This window comes from Halichoerus grypus, chromosome 10 (assembly GCF_964656455.1).
Source record: "Halichoerus grypus chromosome 10, mHalGry1.hap1.1, whole genome shotgun sequence".
Taxonomy (NCBI): domain Eukaryota; kingdom Metazoa; phylum Chordata; class Mammalia; order Carnivora; family Phocidae; genus Halichoerus; species Halichoerus grypus.
In genome coordinates, this window is record NC_135721.1 from 13,041,465 (window position 1) to 13,055,428 (window position 13,964).

At 38.4% G+C, this 13,964-nt stretch overlaps 1 non-coding gene across 1 annotated transcript; it reads right to left on the reverse strand.

Moving 5' to 3' along the window:
- Positions 1 to 561: 561 nt before the first annotated feature.
- Positions 562 to 668, reverse strand: LOC118528836 (U6 spliceosomal RNA). Its single transcript, XR_004913822.1, has one exon. It is a non-coding gene; the product is annotated as a U6 spliceosomal RNA (small nuclear RNA).
- Between the last annotated feature and the right edge of the window lie 13,296 nt (positions 669 to 13,964).

Here is a 13,964-nt window from a genome sequence, read left to right on the forward strand (position 1 = left end):
CTGGGACGAGCAGAGTGGGTCAACCCAAAGTTCCGAGCCCTGATCTGAACCCATGTGGGCTCGGTCCCACTTCTCCCATTTGGAGGGCTTTCTGGTTTCTAACCACCAGCATGACATTGAACAAATACCCTAAGAATCTCACTTTCCAATCATGATTCTGCTGTTAATTTGCTCTATGATGACTTTAAATAAATTAACATGAACTTAAATCTCTTTATCCTGAAAATTAGAGGATTAAACCCCAGATAATATTTGAGATATCTTTTAGTTACAGGAATTCATCTACTAGTCATCTAATAGATCAAAAACTTAATTGTAAAAAATGAACACTCAACCATATCCTGTATCCATAAAATTGGAAAATGAAATGTGTGCCATAATATTTAAATTAATAAAACAAATATGAATGGTATATTGTGTTTTGGGGAATATATTTTCAATTATACATTTCTTATGATTGTTCCCCTTGATTATCTAAAGTATATTCTTTACGATTTATAATTAACCATTTGGAGAATTTAATTTCACTTTAAGATTAATAAATTAGGGCATACATTTTTTTAAAATATGGAATGTTTCACAAATTTGTATGTCATCTTTGTGCAGGGGCCATATTAATCTTCTCTACATCATTCCCACTTTAGTAAATGTGCTGCCGAAACAAGCACAGGGCATGCATTTTTAATAATCATATATATTTTCCTTTTATAAGGACTCTAATATCTCGTATTTAAAATCAATGTTCACAGATATTAAATAAATAAGAAAAATAGGACTTAATGCTGAAATTTATTATGACAGAAAAGCAGCTACATTGTCAAAAATGTTAAATATTAAATATAATATATTTAATATAAAATATTTAAAAAATATTGATGGAATTGGTTATAAGATAATGTAAAACAGACTTCAAGGACTAAGCAAGATGGTGGAGGAGTAGGAGACCTGGATTTCGTCTGGTCCCAGGAATTCAGCTGGATAGGGATCAAACCATTCTGAACACCTACAAACGCAACAGGAGATCGAAGAAAAGAATAGCAACAACTCTCTGAACAGAAAAGTGACCACTTTCTGGAAGGTAGGACATGTGGAGAAGTGAATCCGAGGCGATATTCGGGAGGATAGACGGCGGGGGAGGGGGCCTCCATCAGCAGCTACCAGCAAGTGATAGAGCAACAGAGCACAAAATCGGAACTTTTAGAAGTCAGCTCCGTTGAGGGACGTCGCTCCAGTGGCTAAGCACAGGGTGGAACCCTCACAGGACAGTGTGGTCTCAGGACTCTCGGGGTCACAGAAAGACCGGGGGTGCCTGAGTGCGGCAGAGCTCCCAGGTATTGGAGCAGGGAAGCCAGCTGCAGAGACAGAGCTGAGGTGCGGGCTCTCAGCTCGGGGTTGCCATAAACCGGGATCCGCGGCACAGTCCGGCCACTGCTCTTCCAGCAGGGACCCAACAAGCGGCAGATCCGGGGAGACTTCCCTTCCTCCCCCGGGAGGTGCGGCGTGGGAGTGCACCGCAGGGATCTGCTGGGTTTGGAGACTCCACATGGGGTTGGGTGCCAGAGATAGAAATGCTGGGTCACAGCCCAGGTGAGCACGGAGTGCAGCCAGAGACCAGGGAGACAGGAGTGATTGACTGCTTTTCTCTGGCGGCTCACTGAGGAGCTGGCCCCAAGTTCTCGGCTCCTCCGGGGTGGAGACTGGGAGGCCGCCATTTCACTCTCGTCCTCCAAAGCTGTACGAAAAGCTTGCAGGGAACAAAAGCTCCTGAGAGCAAACCTGAGCAGATTACTTAGCCCGGACCGGGCAAGGGCGGGGCAATTCTGCCTCCGGCAAAGACATTTGGGAACCATGGCAACAGGCCCCTCCCCCAGAAGATCAGCAAGAACAGCCAGCCAAGACCAAGTTTACCGATCAATGAGAACAGCAGAACTCCAGCACTAGGGGAATAATGCACATAGAATTCATGGCTTTTTTTACCATGATTCTTTAGTCTTTCAAAGTTAATTTTTTTTAACAGTCTTTTTTTTTTTTTTTTTGAAAAATTTTTCCCCTTTTTCAACCAACATCTTATCAATCCCTTTTTTAAAAAATCTTTTTTATTTTTCATTTTTAGTCATATTCTATCCCTTCCTAGTAGATACCCTTATTTTTGGTATATATATATATATATATATATATATATATATATATATATATATATAAGTTGTTCTCTCTTTAAAATTTTGGGATAAAGTTTCTTCTAACAGATGAAAGTATACCCTAAATCTCTAGTGTATGGCTTTGTTCCAGTCTCCTGCCTGATCACATTCTCTCCCCCCCTTTTTTTTAAATCCTCTTCTTTCTTTTTTCACCCAACTTCTTATCTTATCAATTTCTTTTATAAAATCTTTTATAATTCTCATCTTTACAGTCATATTCAATCCCTTCATCATATTAACCCTTATTTTTGTACATATATAAGTTTTTCTTTCTTTAAAATTTTGGGAGGCACTTTCTTCTAACAAACCAAAATACGCCCAAAATCTAGTATGTGGCACTGATCTATGCACCAGCCTGATCATATTTGATCATATTCTATTTTTTTGTTTTGTTTTGTTTTTGTTTGTTTTTATCTTTTTCTTTTTCTTTTTTCTTTTTTCTTTCTTTCCCTTTCTTTTCCCCAGGTTTCAGGTCTTTTCTGACTTGTTTAATGTATATATTCTGGGGACATTGTTACCCTGTTAGTATTTTGTTCTCTCATTCATCTATTCTCCTTTGGACAAAATGACAAGTTGGAAAAAATCACCTCAAAAAAAAGACCAAGAGGCAGTACCGACTGCCAGGGACCTAATCAATACGGACATTAGTAAGATGTAAAAACTAGAGTTCAGAATGAAGATTTTAAAGATACTAGCTGGGCTTAAAAAAAGCATGGAAGATATTAGAGAAATGTTTTCTGGAGAAATAAAAGAACTAAAATCTAACCAAGTCAAAATCAAAAAGGCTATTAATGAGGTGCAAACAAAAATGGAGGCTCTAACTGCTAGGATAAATGAAGCAGAAGAGAGAATTAGTGATATAGAAGACAAAATGATGGAAAATTAAGAAGCTGAGAAAAAGAGAGATAAACAACTACTGGATCACGAGGGCAGAATTCGAGAGATAAGTGATACCATAAGATGAAACAACATTAGAATAATTGGGATCCCAGAAGAAGAAGAAAGAGAGAGAAGGGCAGAAGGTATAATGGAGCAAATTATAGCAGAGAACTACCCTAATTTGGGGAAGGAAACAGGCATCAAAACACAGGAGGCACAGAGAACCCCTCTCAACATCAATAAAAACAGGTCAACACCCCAACATCTAATAGTAAAACTTACGAGTATCAGAGACAAAGAGAAAATCCTGAAAGCAGCTCAGGAGAAGAGATCTGTAACCTACAATGTTAGAAACATTAGATTGGCAACAGACCTATCCACAGAGACCTGGCAGGCCAGAAAGGACTGGCATGATATATTCAGAGCACTAAATGAGAAAAATATGCAGCCAAGAATACTATATCCAGCTAGGCTGTCATTGAAAATTGAAGGAGAGATAAAAAGCTTCCAGGACAAACAAAAACTAAAGGAATTTGCAAACACAAAACCAGCCCTACAACAAATATTGAAAGGGGTCCTCTAAGCAAAGAGAGAGCCTAAAAGCAACATAGACCAGAAAGGAACACAGACAATATACAGTAACAGTCACCTTACTGGCAATACAATGGCACTAAATTCATACCTTTCAATAGTTACCCTGAATGTAAATGGGCTATATGCCCCAATCAAAAGACACAGGCTATCCGATTGGATAAAAAAAAAAAGACCCATCGATATGCTGTCTGCAAGAGACTCATTTTAGACCCAAAGACACCCCCAGATTGAAAGTGAAGGGGTGGAAAACCATTTACCATGCTAATGGACACCAAAAGAAAGCTGGAGGGGCAATCCTTATAGCAGACAAATTAGATTTTAAACCAAAGACTATAATAAGAGATGAGGAAGGACACTCTATCCAGTTAAAGGGTCTATCCAACAAGAAGATCTAACAATTGTAAATATCTATGCCCCTAACATGGGAGCAGCCAATTATATAAGCCAATTAATAACAAAAGCAAAGAAACACATCGACAACAATACAATAATAGTGGGGGACTTTAACACCCCCCTCACTGAAATGGACAGATCATCTAAGCAAAAGATCAACAGGGAAATAAAGACTTTAAATGACACACTGGACCAAATGGACTTCACAGATATATTCAGAACATTCCATCCCAAAGCAATGGAATACACATTCTTCTCTAGGGCCCATGGAACATTCTCCAGAATAGATCACATCCTAGGTCACAAATCAGGTCTCAACCGGTACCAAAAGATTGGGATCATTCCCTGCCTATTTTCAGACCACAATGCTTTGAAACTAGAAGTCAATCACAAGAGGAAAGTCAGAAAGAACTCAACTACATGGAGGCTAAAGAGCATCCTACTAAAGAATGAATGGGTCAACCAGGAAATTAAAGAAGAATTAAAAAAATTCATGGAAACCAATGAAAATGAAAACACAAGTGTTCAAAATCTTTGGGATACAGCAAAGGCAGTCCTAAGAGGAAAGTATATAGCAATACAAGCCTTTCTTAAGAAACAAGAAAGGTCTCAAACACACAACCTAACCCTACACCTACAGGAGCTGGAGAAAGAACAGCAAATAAAGTCTAAACCTAGCAGGAGAAGAGAAATAATAAAGATCAGAGCAGAAATCAATGAAATAGAAACCAAAAGAACAGTAGAACAGATCAACGAAACTAGGAACTGGTTCTTTGAAAGAATTAACAAGATTGATAAGCCCCTGGCCAGGCGTATCAAAAAGAAAAGAGAAAGGACCCAAATAAACAAAATCATGAATGAAAGAGGAGAGATCACAACCAACACCAAAGAAATACAAACAATTATAAGAACATATTATGAGCAACTCTATGCCAGCAAACTAGATAACCTGGAAGTAATGGATGCATTCCTAGAGATGTATCAACTACCAAAACTGAACCAGGAAGAAATAGAAAACCTGAACAGACCTATAACCACTAAGGAAATTGAAGCAGTCATCAAAAATCTCCCAAAAAACAAAAGCCCAGGGCCAGATGGCTTCCCAGGGGAATTCTACCAAACATTTCAAGAAGAATTAATACCTATTCTTCTGAAACTGTTCCAAAAAATAGAAATGGAAGGAAAACTTCCAAACTCATTTATGAGGCCACCATTACCTTGATCCCAAAACCAGACAAAGACCCCATCAAAAAGGAGAATTACAGACCAATATCCTTGATGAACATGGATGCAAAAATTCTCACCAAAATACTAGCCAATAGGATCCAACAGTATATTAAAAGGATTATTCACCACGACCAAGTGGGATTTATCCCTGGGCTGCAAGTTTGGTTCAACATCCACAAATCAATCAATGTGATATAATACATTAATCAAAGAAAGAACAAGAACCATATGATCCTCTCAAAAGATGCAGAAAAAGCATTTGACAAAGTACAACATCCTTTCTTGATCAAAACTCTTCAGAGTATAGGCATAGAGGGTATGTACCTCAATATCATAAAAGCCATCTATGAAAAACCTACAGCGAATATCATTCTCAATGGGGAAAAACTGAGAGCTTTCCCCCTAAGGTCAGGAACGCGGCAGGGATGTCCACTATCACCACTGCTATTCAACATAGTATTGGAAGTCCTAGCCACAGCAATCAGACAACAAAAAGAAATCAAAGGCATCCAAATTGGCAAAGAAGAAGTCAAACTCTCACTCTTTGCAGATGATATGATACTTTATGTGGAAAAGACTCCACCCCAAAACTGCTAGAACTCATACAGGAATTCAGTAAAGTGGCAGGATATAAAATCAATGCACAGAAGTCAGTGGCATTCCTATACACCAACAACAAGATAGAAGAAAGAGAAATTAAGGAGTCGAGCCCATTTAAAATTGCACCCAAAACCATAAGATACCTAGGAATAAATCTAACCAAAGCGGCAAAGGATCTGTACTCAGAAAACTATAAAATACTCATGAAAGAAATTGAGGAAGACACAAAGAAATGGAAAAACGTTCCATGCTCATGGATTGGAAGAACAAATATTGTGAAGATGTCAATCCTACCTAGAGCAATCTACACATTCAATGCAATCCCCATCAAAATACCATCCACTTTCTTCAAAGAAATGGAACAAATAATCCTCAAATTTGTATGGAACCAGAAAAGACCCCGAATAGCCAGAGGAATGTTGAAAAAGAAAAGCAAAGCTGGTGGCATCACAATTCCGGACTTCCGGCTCTATTACAAAGCTGTCATCATCAAGACAGTATGGTACTGGCACAAAAACAGACACATCGATCAATGGAACAGAATAGAGAGCCCAGAAATGGACCTTCAACTCTATGGTCAACTCATCTTTGACAAAGCAGGAAAGAATGTCCAATGGAAATAAGACAGTCTCTTCAACAAATGGTGTTGGGAAAATTGGACAGCCACATGCAGAAGAATGAAACTGGACCATTTCCTTACACCACACACAAAAATAGACTCAAAATGGTTGAAAGACCTAAATGTGAGACAGGAGTCCATCAAAATCCTAAAGGAGAACACAGGCAGCAACCTCTTCGACCTCAGCCGCAGCAACTTCTTCCTAGAAACATCGCCAAAGGCAAGGGAAGCAAGGGCAAAAATGAACTATTGGGACTTCATCAGGATAAAAAGCTTTTGCATAGCAAAAGAAACAGTGAACAAAACCAAAAGACAACTGACAGAATGGGAGAAGATATTTGCAAATGACATATCAGATAAAGGGCTAGTATCCAAAATCTATAAAGAACTTATCAAACTCAACACCCAAAGAACAAATGATCCAATCAAGAAATAGGCAGAAGACATGAACAGACATTTTTCCAAAGAAGACATCCAAATGGCCAAAAGACACATGAAAAAGTGCTCAACATCGCTCGGCATCAGGGAAATCCAAATCAAAACCTCAATGAGATACCACCTCACACCAGTCAGAATGGCTAAAATTAACAAGTCAGGTAATGACAGATGTTGGCGGGGATGCGGAGAAAGGGGAACCCTCCTACACTGTTGGTCGGAATGCAAGCTGGTGCAGCCACTCTGGAAAACAGTATGGAGGTTCCTCAAAAAGTTGAAAATAGAGCTACCATACAAACCAGCAATTGCACTACTGGCTATTTACCCCAAAGATACAAATGTAGTGATCCGAAGGGGTATGTGCACCCTGATGTTTATAGCAGCAATGTCCACAATAGCCAAACTGTGGAAAGAGCCAAGATGTCCATCGACAGATGAATAGTTAAAGAAGAGGTGGTATATATATACAATGGAATATTATGCAGCCATCAAAAGGAATGAGATCTTGCCATCTACAACAACATGGATGGAACTGGAGGGTGTTACGCTGAGCAAAATAAGTCAATCAGAGAAAGACATGTATCATATGACCTCACTGATATGAGGAATTTTTAATCTCAGGAAACAAACTGAGGGTTGCTGGAGTGGGGGGTGGGGTGGGAGGGCTGGGGTGGTGGGTGATATACATTGGGGAGGGTATGTGCTATGGTGAGCACTGTGAATTGTGTAAGATTGTTCAGTCACAGACCTGTACCTCTGAAACAAACAATACATTATATGTTAAAAAAAAAAAAGAAGGTAGATAGCAGGAGGGGAAGAATGAAGGGGGGGAAATCAGAGGGGGAGACGAACCATGAGAGACAACGGAATCTGAGAAACAAACTGAGGGTTCTAGAGGGGAGGGGGGTGGGGGGATGGGTTAGCTTGGTGATGGGTATTAAAGAGGGCACGTGCATGGAGCACTGGGTGTTATACGCAAACAATAAATAATGGAACGCTACATCAAAAACTAATGATGTGATGTATGGTGATTAACATAACATAATAAAAAAAAAGATAATGTAAAACAATTCAGATTTCCAACACTAAACATGCTGTTTTATTTAATTAATTTTAATAATTTTGCAATTAGTGCTTGTAATTTCTGTATCTGTATTCAGTAATTTAAAAGAAAATCAGTGTCATAAAGAAAACAAAAAAGTGGAAATAAATTAAAAAGATACAAGGACAAAGGAACTAAAAAGTAAACATGAGAAAAAGGAAGACTATGAAGAGCTACCATGCAATCCCTATGTGTATTCTTTGCAATGTATGAAGATGTTCATTCTTCATAACACTCAAGCTAAGACGGCAAAATCAAAGCATGATAAATATTTTCTTAAAAGGTGCTTGATAAAGTAATTGTGTTGAAAATCAAACAATATCATTTAAATATAGTATTTAATATGATTATATTGCATATATGTGTCTAATTCAAATTATATTAAAGTTAACTTTAAAGTTTTTGTGTAATAAGGAAAGAAAATCTGTAGCTCTGAGAAAACAAAATTGGTCTCTGGCTAAGAGTTAATAAATGATTGCAAATGAATTAGCAAAATTTCCTCTTTGCTCTCTGAGCAGGTTGCCCAACTAGGAGAACCCTTTGCCTTCACCACTGTGTTTCTCTTACCTCTCAAAGCTTCGCTAACATTCACTCTGGCCCATATTGTGCATTGGTGGTAGCTCAAGACTATATGAGCAATTGCAAAAACAATGAGGACTGCTCAGTTGTAAAGGAGCTGAAATATTTTAAGGTTTTTACATTCCGCACAGGGTTGAGAGATCTCAATGCTTAAGTTTCATTAGTTTTACAGAGGAATCTTTGCTTCTTCTTGGTTGTTAGGAAATGTGTCTCCTCTAACTAATTATGCAACTAGAGCAGTGGCTAGTCTCTATTCTCAGGAACTTTTTTCTTTAACAACTAACAGTTCTACTTTGTCAACTCATTTGGATATTGTCTTTCAAAATCAGATCACCATTTTGAATATATATATATATATATATTATATATAAATAATAGAGAGAAATTAAAGGTTATATTATATAGTTATATATTTATATATAATAAATAAGATTATAATATATAATATAAACTTTATGTGTGTGTGTGATCTTTATAGCATTGACTTTTTTAAAAAGATTTTTAAATTTTTATTTGACAGAGAAAGAGAGAGAGTACAGGCAGGGGGAGTGGCAGGCAGAGGGAGAGGAAGAAGCAGGCTTCCTACTCAGCAGGGAGCCCTATGTGGGGCTCGATCCCAGGACCCTGGGATCATGACCTGAGCCGAAGGCAGACGCTTAACCGTCTGAGCCACCTAGGTGCCCCTATAGCTTTGATTTTTAAAGCTAATGTGCTCAGGGTGTCTTTTACATATAGATTATCTTTGGCACTTCACAGCCGCTTAGTAGGACAAAGAATTTACTCCCTTGCCTTGCTCTGTTATTCATGTATATAGACAAAAATACAAAAAGAGATGTTAAGAATATTTAGTGTGGTTATTATACTCCAAATTTTTCCAGCATTGCTCAAATGTATTATGTAATCTGCCCTATTTTTCAGGTCTTCAATGTAAGAAAGTTCTAAAAACAAAGAGGCAGGCTTACCTTTCCCTTTGAAAGTAATTGATTTTATTCACATTTTTAATGTTCACATGAAACCAATTTAGTTATTATATGCATATTTTTACAATGTGAAAGAGCTGATGTAATGACTATCAGCAAGACACTTCCAAATGACCTTGTCCAATGGTTGGATTACTTGCTATTAAAAGTTGTGGGGGATGCAAAGCTGTCATCATCAAGACAGTATGGTACTGGCACAAAAACAGACACATCGATCAATGGAACAGAATAGAGAGCCCAGAAATGGACCCTCAACTCTATGGTCAACTCATCTTCGACAAAGCAGGAAAGAATGTCCAATGGAAAAAAGACAGTCTCTTCAACAAATGGTGTTGGGAAAATTGGACAGCCACATGCAGAAGAATGAAACTGGACCATTTCCTTACACCACACACAAAAATAGACTCAAAATGGTTGAAAGACCTAAATGTGAGACAGGAGTCCATCAAAATCCTAAAGGAGAACACAGGCAGCAACCTCTTCGACCTCAGCCGCAGCAACTTCTTCCTAGAAACATCGCCAAAGGCAAGGGAAGCAAGGGCAAAAATGAACTATTGGGACTTCATCAAGATAAAAAGCTTTTGCATAGCAAAAGAAATAGTCAGCAAAACCAAAAGACAACCGATAGAATGGGAGAAGATATTTGCAAATGACATATCAGATAAAGGGCTAGTATCCAAAATCTATAAAGAACTTATCAAACTCAACACCCAAAGAACAAATGATCCAATCAAGAAATGGGCAGAAGACATGAACAGACATTTTTCCAAAGAAGACATCCAAATGGCCAAAAGACACATGAAAAAGTGCTCAACATCGCTCGGCATCAGGGAAATCCAGATCAAAACCTCAATGAGATACCACCTCACACCAGTCAGAATGGCTAAAATTAACAGGTCAGGAAATGACAGATGTTGGCAGGGATACAGAGAAAGGGGAACCCTCCTACGCTGTTGGTCGGAATGCAAGCTGGTGCAGCCACTCTGGAAAACAGTATGGAGGTTCCTCAAAAAGTTGAAAATAGAGCTACCATACGAACCAGCAATTGCACTACTGGCTATTTACCCCAAAGATACAAATGTAGGGATCCAAAGGGGTACGTGCACCCCGATGTTTATAGCAGCAATGTCCACAATAGCCAAACTGTGGAAAGAGCCAAGATGCCCATCGACAGATGAATGGATAAAGAGGTGGTATATATATACAATGGAATATTATGCAGCCATCAAAAGGAATGAGATCTTGCCATTTGCAACGATGTGGATGGAACTGGAGGGTGTTACGCTAAGCGAAATAAGTCAATCAGAGAAAGACAGGTATCATATGACCTCACTGATATGAGGAATTCTTAATCTCAGGAAACAAACTGAGGGTTGCTGGAGTGGGGGGGGCGGTGGGAGGGATGGGGTGGCTGGGTGATAGACACTGGGGAGGGTATGTGCTATGGTGAGCGCTGTGAATTATGCAAGACTGTTGAATCACAGACCTGTACCTCTGAAACAAATAATGCAATATATGTTAAAAAAAAAAAAAAAAGAAGAAGAAGATAGCAGGAGGGGAAGAATGTAGGGGGGGAAATTGGAGGGGGAGACAAACCATGAAAGACGATGGACTCTGAAAAACAAACTGAGGGTTCTGGGGGGGAGGGTGGTGGGAGGATGGGTTAGCCTGGTGATGGGTATTAAAGAGCGCACGTTCTGCATGGAGCACTGGGAGTTATGTACAAACAATGAATCATGGAACACTACATCAAAAACAAATGATGTGATGTATGGTGATTAACATAACAATAAAAAATTTTTTTAAAAAGTTGTGGGGGATGTGTCTTAAAGATAGATTGTAAAGGAAGTGTGTGAAGTCCTAGATTCATCCATGACTTCATTCTCCACATCCATGGGTAGCAGAATATTACAATGAATCCTGAAAACATAAACTGACCAAAGTTTGTACAGACAAAGAACTGAAGCGATCAGATGCACTCCTCAAAGTTCTTAAGAACATGAGATCTATAGTAAACAGAAGACTAGGAACTTCCCACCTAAATTATTAATGAATCCTCTATGGTGCTTCTGATGCATTTCCCAGAGACCACTCATGGGAAAAACATCTAAGTACTTTATAAAATGTTGTGCTTTATTATTGCAAAACACTAATAAGTCATATGAACATATTCCATTCATAATACAGGAAGCTCTACCAGTAGCCCTGGACAAACAATGCTATCACATCAAGACATAACTGAATTCACTCAGAGGTTTAGTAGAGGACATCACTAGGACTTCACTGAAAGGTTTTCATCACATCCTGCTGACTTTTAGTATATAGTTAAGTGTCAAGACCTACTGTCTTAGATTCAAGCCACCTACAGTAATAGGTTTCTTGCTACTAATTTGCTTTTTTCTCCTAGACACAGGCACCAATGGTCCATTTTATTCAGTTGAGTCCAGACCCATGATAACAAACAATATAAAGCTCCTTATAGAGGTGTGAGACTCTTTAGAAACCTGGTAATCCTAAACTAATCCTAAATAGAAATTCAACGTTTGTATCAAAGTTGTTCCAAACTTCCAAACTTAGTCTATATAAGACTAACACTATCCAAGGAAGGAGCATTCAATCTACATATTCATTAAAAAGAATGCCATATTTGTGACTTTATTTGTCCCTAACAAGTCCTACCTTTGTTTTCATATATCACATCACCTTGGCATTCTCTGTTGTCTAGAAAAGGAAGGAAGGAAGGAAGGAAGGAAGGAAGGAAGGAAGGAAGGAAGGAAGGAAGCAAGGAAGGAAGGAAAAGAGAGAGAGAGGAAGGGTGGAAGGGAGGGAAAGAAAAGATTTAAATCCCAACTATTGTTCTTACCTTTTTCTTCCAAGAACTGATTTGACTACTCTATCATTGAAAAATACATCCTTACTAGAGAACTGTCACACAATAAAGGGACTGAACAGGATTGTTAATCCCCTTTGTCCTATCAGTGTAAAAGCTTCAATTTACAAATGCTCCTAAAACCAGAAGTAACAGGGTGCTACAGTGAATATTCTAAAAACTTCTAAATACTGTACTGTCCCATCTGACCTTATTAATTTGATCATCGAGCATCAAGTGTAAGAGCAAAGAACTTATTTTCAAGAACTGTGGGGAACTGTATCACACAAAAATATACACCTGCACGTAGTTACTGCTACTGTTTTCATTTCCATGGCAAAGATACAGCAACAACACATTCCTTAAATGTTTCTAAATGCTGGGCCTGCTCTCCATAGCATGTAGCACTGAAAGAGAAATCTCTGTCATGACAGCATCTTTCACCTGAGGCGACAATCTTCCTTCTGTAGGGGAATATTTCCTTTCCTAAACATTTTGGCCACAATAGAGGTCAGAATTAATATTTATAGAATTAGTAGTTTCCCACTTAGCCCCAAACAAAGGGGGAGTGCCTGACCTATACTTAGTGACTGTTGTCTGAATTTTTTTGTAATAGAAATGAAGAAATTGTTTTTGAAAACCAGCATTAGTAACTATATCCAATATTGCAATAAAAATGTGATGTTTGCAGAGTGTATCACAACTTTGTTTCTCCATAGAACTTGAAGTTTTAAAAACTTTGCAATGCTTTAACCCCCAATGATCCACAAGGGAGTTTCATCCTCCTTGTGAAAGAGCGGAGGCAAAATGATCTCAGAGAACAACATACTCATCCTATGGAGTTACCTGCTCTATTGGAGAGGTCAAGAACCCAACCAAACTTTTAAAACAACAGAGAAATACCAGGACTGCTTCTCTAAACCTGGTCTCCACGGAGAGAGTGACTTGGAATTTCAACTTAGCCCTCAAAGGATGATTATTTTCATTCCTTGTAAGGAGCCCTCCAACTGTGTTTCTGTCCATTTAAAGTGTATCCATGATTTATCAAGCCCCCATACAGAAGAAAGTTGGCAAGTTACACTGCATTGAGGATCAGAACCTATTTATATCAGCTGGTAGCCTTGTAGGGAATTAAGAAATACAAAATAAAATAAACAGGATAGTGTTCATTTACATGTAGAAGTACTGCTTATGAAATGCTACAAGCTAATGCAGCCTTAAAAGGATGCATCACAAACATGCTTACTGGGATGCTAAGTATTGTGCTGCAATAAGATATTTAGGAAAGACTACACATATCCAAATTTAAGATGGAGTGTTGATTACAGTCAACAAAGAAAAGAATTGTGCATGCAAAACATTAGATGTCTCATGGTTCCCTTTGTAAAAATTCTCTGTGCCTTTTCCTTTCGACATTTTAAATTGTAGTGTTCTTAGGCCAATTTTTCTCTCCCCTCTTGGTGCTGTGTGATGATACCACAGTGCTAAG